Genomic DNA, 7,360 nt, shown 5'->3' with positions numbered 1-7,360 from the left:
CATATCAAATATTTAACATATAAACAAGCCATCATCAGGCTATACACGTACGACCATGTCGTCCCAGGCGCTTTACCAGGCCCTGGGCTTGCAATCCGCACCGTGAGGATATCCCAGGTATCCTTTGGGGTCTCGCCCTCGTAACTCGCACTCTGCTTACTAAACGCTGCTCTCGGCCCCTTGCTGTTCTCGGCCTTCGCCGTTCCCGACCGTCGCCGTTCCCGGCTCTTGCCATTCATTCATTTATATGTACACATAGTATAACTAAACAGATACTTAAACACATATAAATTCAATCAAGGGATACGCCCTGCAAAACAGTCATATAGGGCCGAGCCCTGCAACTCAAGCTCTATGGGAACAGTAGTTTTCTTACCTGTGTCCCGAGCTTTCCAGGCATCGATATCCCGAGCACAGTTCCCTAGTCCGAACCTCGCCGAAACCCTAGTCACAACGCATTAACAAATTTCACCCATCAAGTTGTAATCTATTGAATAGCTTTGGGTCATAATTCTAGTCTCCGGAACATTGAATTCTATCAATCCGGGTGATAAAATCCATCCCGAGCCTTAACTATTGAATTCCCGAGCCTAAACCCTCTTTAGAACCCAAAATGCACTAAGCACTGCGACCCTAAGATCCCATGTCGCGACCCTATGCTCAACCAAAGGCTCAGCCTCCTTTCTGCCAACACACGTCGTGGCCCTACTATAAGGCACCGTGGCGCGGCCCTACTATCAGGCCGCACCATTGTTCTAAAGGGCCGCGACTCAGCAAGAACAAGGTCGCTGCCCGACCCTTCGAACCCAGAAAATTCATCCATTTTCTCTACTAAAACCAAGCCAATTATCCATAAAAGTCAACCTAACAATCCAAACATTCATCATAGAAGTTCTAACACAGCCTCAGCATCAAAACCTAATAGAAACTAGCCCCAAAACTCAACCAAACAATCAAGAACATATCTCAACTTTGCTCACATGCATACCCTGAAACATCAGTAGAAATTCAACATAGTTCATCAAGTTAAGAGCTTACCTTTGCTTAGTTGAACCTCTAAGTGATGCTGAACAATTCTCTGTAGAGTCCAAGAACTTTACTTAGCTAATTGTTTAGTAGTATTATAGTATGTTTAAGTGTTATCTTTGTTACTATGGATTTTTGGTTCAGACCGGGAGTTATTTGGACACTCATAGTAGTACTTATAGATTTTCTAAGTTTAACCTATAGTTTAAAAATATTAAGTATAACCTAAGGTTTGATTAATGTGACTGATATTAAGGATTATATTATTATATTATAAGGTTTAGACATCAACCAATAGGATTTTAAGCACATGTTTTGAATGGTAATTAAGGATTAAGTATTTTTGAGGATTAAATTAAATAAGGGTAAAAGTTTGAATGTTATAGGGTCAGTCAGCAGCTTTGAGCACGTTGAGGGCTTAGTCAAGGCTGTTTACTCCATTCAAACTCAGCTAAAAATGTGTAAATTCGTGTTTAAATATTCAGCGTATGCCGATATATCGCAGCTATAGGGGGCGATATATCGCTGCACGTAGATACGGAAAACACGAATCGATGCACGGTCGCCTCGGGAACAAAGGTCCAGGCGATATATCGCCTATAGGGGGCGATATATCGCCTCCACCAGCATGAATTCAAATACTTTTGAATTCTTCTCCTTTCAGCCATTCAAACTCCTTCAACAGTCCAGCATCTTCTGAACGAGTCTTCAGCCTCTGCTGAACGATTATTCAAATGATTTTCACCTAAAAAGCCATTATTTTTATTCAAGTAAAATCAAGATATTTTCATTCCCAAACTCTATAAATAGGACCTAGTACCCAGCCATTATTCACCATTTGCTCTAAGTTCAGAGGCTGCTAGTGTTAAGTGAGTGTGAGAGTGTAAACACTTGGTTTGGGGAAAAACTATAAGCTTAAACATCATAAGCTTATCAAACACTTTGGGAAGTGAGTTCTATAGTATTTCGGTGAAGGTTAGATTGATCTTGCAATCTTTGAGGTAAACCCAAAACTCTAGTTCTTTTCTGTATTTTTATGTTATTTCCTTTCTCAAAACCTTCTACTCAGTCCCCTAACCTCATTCTTATTTTGGTTAGGGAATCCAAGCTTTTAAGCATATAAGTCGGTAAGTATGTTTTCTATGGTTTAGTCTTTCCATCTCTTTCATTTCATCTCCTTTCTTTAGACTTACTCTTTCTTATGGTTTTAGGAGTGTTCCAACAATCCCAACTCAGTCCATAATCTCGGTAACTTTGGTAAGGAAATAGGCTAGAATCAACATGTTATGTGATTATGTTATCTATATGTTTTATGTTATTAAAAGTGTTATGATATATGTGTATGTTTGTAGGCTTGGGCATATGACCCATATGACTAACAAGACCCCAAATGGGTTATGGGCATATGACCTACTTAGCTAGTAGGACCCCACTAATCCCATGGGCATATGCTTGTTTAGTCTATGGGACCCCAAGTAATAATGGCCATTATAATAAGTGTATGTTATATGTATTATGTTAAGTCTTTATGTTTTCTTATGAAATTATGTATGTGACTTTGTGTTAGATTTTCCTTACTGGGCATTAGGCTCACTCCTTTCTGTTTATATGCAGGAAAATAAGTTTAGAGGCGGAAAGATTCGTGACGCTTGGAGAATGTGTATCGATGATGAATGGAGTCAAGGGGCCGAGCGTTATTCGATTCGAGGATATAGTCTCCTTTTATGTTTTTATGTTTTTTTATGTGTATTTTCCGCATTATTATGTAACGTCTTTTATTTTAAATCTTGTTTTGTTTTAAAGACAATGGGATCCCAAAATCCTTCTTAGTATTCTGTTTATTTGTAAATAACTCTTATTTTCAAGTTACTCAATAAATTATGGTATTTTCATAAAAATGTAAGTTTTATGTATAGTTTCAATAATGGTCCAATTAGTCTAGATTAGTGGGTCATTACATTCTCCAAGTTTAAAGCTCAAATCCTAGCTTGATTTGCAAAGCCTCCCCTTGGTATGGTTGAGAGAAAACAAGAGGGAAGGAAGAGAGGTTTGGGTCGGTTCACAATGTTCTGAAAGATTCTAATGTTTTATTTTATTAAACTTAGTCTCTAAGGTTACCTCAAGGCTCGGGGTACCAAAAACGTCCCCGAGGGGAAAATGGTAAATTTCCCCAATATTCCCTCCTAGACATTCTAACCTCAAATATATCTCCAAATATTTATTTCCGTAACCCGATAACCCCATAAAATAACTAACACCCGAATTGCCCCTCGACTCACCCTGTGTCGGATTTTCGACCCCGTTGTGACTTTCTAGCTAACCACTCCCTAGGACTGTCTCGGATCGTGCAACACAGATATATCACAAGTATATCACAATTACCACATTTATGCCCTCAACGGGCTAAAATTGCAAGCATGCCCCTAATAACCAAACGGGGCCCGCATACATATTTAATTTACCTGAACATGCGTCACTAATCACATATTCACACAAATTCACATATTATAACAATAATTCACTTATTTCCCTCCAGGCACACTAATCAAGGTCCTAAGCCTTATTTGCAAACTTTGTGTCATTACAGAAATGTCTAAGTTGGACCAATCGAGTCTAGATGGGCTAATCGAGTCTGTAACGAGTCTTAGATCAAATTATCGATCGGTCCCTCCAGGACCAGATTTGATTATGATCTGATATTGGCAACTGGTCCTCGGACCAATCTCTTGTTTTTTGATCGTATGGGCCGATATGTTCCTCAAGAACCAGGATCGAACGTGATCAAATAAGTTGGCGACAAGGTCCTCAGACTAGTCTTTAATTTGGATCTTATGGGTCGATAGGCTCCTCAAGAACCAAGATCGAACATGATCCACTAATTTGGAGACAAGGTCCTAGGACCTGTCTCTTTTGTTGATCGTGTGGGTTGATAGGTTCCTCAAGAACCAGGATCGAACATGATCAAATAGTTGGCGACAAGGTCCTCGGACTTGTCTCTTGTTTGGATCGTATGGGCCGATAGGCTTCTCAAGAACTAAGATCGAACATGATCCATTAATTTGGTGACAAGGTCCTAGGACCGTCTCTCGAGTGGATCGTATGTGTCGATAGGCTCCTCAAGAACTAAGATCGAACATGATCCAATAGTCGGGCGACAATGTAATGACCCACTAATCTTGACTATTTGGACCATTAACGAATCTATACATAAAACTTACATTTTTACGAAAATACCATAATTTTATTGAGTAACTTGCAAAATAAGAGTTATAAACAGAATACTAAGAAGGATTTGGGATCCCATTGTCTTTAAAAACAAAACATGATTTAAATGAAAAGAGTTACATAAGAAAATGCGGAAAATACATATAAAACCATAAAATGAGACTACATCCTCGAATCGAATAACGCTCGGCCCCTTGACTCCATTCACCATCGATACACATCCTCTAAGCGTCACGAATCTTTCCGCCTCTAAAGCTTATTTCCTGCACATAAACAGAAAGGAATGAGCCTAATGCCCAGCAAGGAAAAATCTAACACATAGTCATAAACATAAACATAATTTCATAATAATGTAAAGACATATCATAACACATAATACACTTATTATAATGGCCATTATTACTTGGGGTCCCATAGACTAAACAAGCCTATGCCCATGAGATTAGTGGGGTCCTACCAGCTAAATAGGCTTATGCCCACAATCTTTTTGGGGTCTTGTTAGTCAAATAGGGCATAAGCCCAAGCCTACAAACATACACATTCATAACATATTCATAACATATCAAAACATAACACATAAGATAACATAAACATAAACATATAGATTCTAGCCTATTTTCCTTACCAAGGTTACCGGGATATAATGGACTGAGTTAGGACTTTTGGAACACTCCTAAAACCATATGAGAAAGAGTGAGTCTTAAGAAGAAGAAGAGATGAAAATGAATAGGAAGACTAAACCATTAAAAGAAAATATGCTTACCACAACTTATGTGCTTAAGAACTTGGATTCCCTAACCAAAATAAGAAAGAGGTTAGGAAACTGAGTAGGAGACTAAGAGAAGGGAAACATAACATAAATCAAATGAACTAGAGTTTCGGGTTTACCTCAAAGACTTGCAAGATCAATCTAACCACAACCGAAATACTAACGAATCTCACTTCCCAAAGTGTTTGATAAGCTTATGATGTTTAAGCTTATGATTTTTCCCCAAACCAGGTGTTTACACTCTCACACTTACTTAGCACTAGCAGCTTCTGAACTTAGAGTAAAAGGTGAAGAAATGGCTGGGTACTAGGTCCTATTTATAGAGTTTGGGAATGAAAATATCTTGATTTTACTTGAATAAAAATAATGGCTTTTTAGGTGAAAATCATTTGAATAATCGTTCAGCAGAGGCTGAAGACTCGTTCAAAAGATGCTGGACTGTTGAAGGAGTTTGAATGGCTGAAAGGAAAAGAATTCAAAAACGTTTGAACATATGCTGGAGGAGCCGATATATCGCCCCCTGTAGGCGATATATCGCCTGGGCCAGTATGCCCGAGGCGACCGTGCATCGTCTCGTGTTTTCCGTATCTACGTGCTGCGATATATCGCCCCCTATAGCTGCGATATATCGGCACACGCTGAATATTTAAACACGAAATTACACATTTTTAATTCGTTAGGTGCCCATACAGCAAAGGGCCAAGGGCTCTGCATCTGTGTTAATTCGTTAGGTGCCGCTCGGGGTATCTTGGAGAACATCTGACACTTATGGCATCTTCTGACATACTCCATCGAGTCTTCATTCATCGTCGACCAAAAGTATCCTTGTCTTAGGATTTTCTTTGATAGGCTCTGCCCCCCAGCGTGATCTCCACAAAACCCTTCATGTACCTCAATCATTAACAACTGTGACTGGTCGGGTGTCATGCACCTTAGGAGTGGTAGGGAGTACCCTCGTCAGTACAGTACCCCTTGGCTTGATACTCCCCCAATACTTGGTACACCACTAACTGGAATCACTGAATATCTCCAGGGACTGTGCATGTACATCCTGAGACAAGCGTAATCCAGCTAATATTGCCTCGTACTCAGCCTTGTAGTTTGAAGCGTTGAATCCAAATCTGAGAGCGCAATGGATTCGACTATTCTCCGGAGTGATCAATATAATTCCCGAGCCTGAGTTATGTTCATTGGATGCTCCATCAACATATAGCTTCCATATAGGAGTACCTCCTTCCTTCTCGGTATCTCCATTCTCCGACTGGTAGGAAGGGTCTTCTAGGTTGGTGTCTTCGCCTATGAAGTTTGCCAATGCTTGTCCTTTTATCGCCGTCCTCGAATGATAAGTGATATCAAACTGTCCTAGTTCCACTGCACACTTGAGTAATCCTTTAAAACCCACTTTCTTTGTAATCTCATTTTCTTATCAATAAAAGAATATAAATCATTTTTTGACTTGGTCAATCACATTGCTCACATGTTTTATTTTCATGATTATTTGTTTAATATAAACTTCTATTAAATCCTGATCATATAGCTAATCATATTTACAGTGATGTAATCACAGTGGAATATAAATATGATTATATGTTCAAAAATAAGTTAGTCCTAAGATTAGTCAGTGCATAGGATTTACACTGACTTTCTAATCTACGATATGATCTACTTACAGTGTTATGTTCTTTCCAGAACATTAGCAAAGTTGATAAGATCGGATGTATTTGTTACATCGAACAGGACCGATATTGACAGTTGATAAGATAAGTAAACATACCGTTATTATCTATTCTAGTCATATCATATAGCTGACCATAGGTCAATTCAATCTCAATTCTGAGTGGTTAGTATTCTAACTGATTGTATTATTTGAGTTCTTTGACTTGTTCGTTACCAGCTTACCCTACGGACTAGCCCATACTTACATCTTGGGAACTCAGTAGTATAATTGAGAGGGAGTGTTAATCATAGATATGAACATGTATAGCTTCTGATGAAGAAGTGAAACGATGGTTTCCTTTTAGTTTGGTTCAAGGTGTTAAATGATAGAGATCTCATTTCAGTAATTGAATTAGTTTACTGAAATATCATTTACAAGGAACTAAGTGTTTTAAGGATAAAATACAATGAGGGGTAAAACAGTATTTTAGTCCTATCTCATTGTAGACCGTCTATAGAGGATTGAGTGAAAATTATGGTTTTAACAATGGATAATTAATAGCGTATCTATATTTGTTATAGAGCGTTCTATGAATTCAAGAGTGCAATTCCGAGTTTATAGTGGAGTCACGAGGAATTAATTAGTAAATTTATTTGTTAGATTTATGATAACTTATTGGAGCC

Source organism: Humulus lupulus, chromosome 2 (assembly GCF_963169125.1).
Source record: "Humulus lupulus chromosome 2, drHumLupu1.1, whole genome shotgun sequence".
In the NCBI taxonomy this organism is placed as follows: domain Eukaryota; kingdom Viridiplantae; phylum Streptophyta; class Magnoliopsida; order Rosales; family Cannabaceae; genus Humulus; species Humulus lupulus.
The sequence above is the reverse complement of the archived record's forward strand: the minus strand, read 5'-3'. Positions refer to the sequence as shown.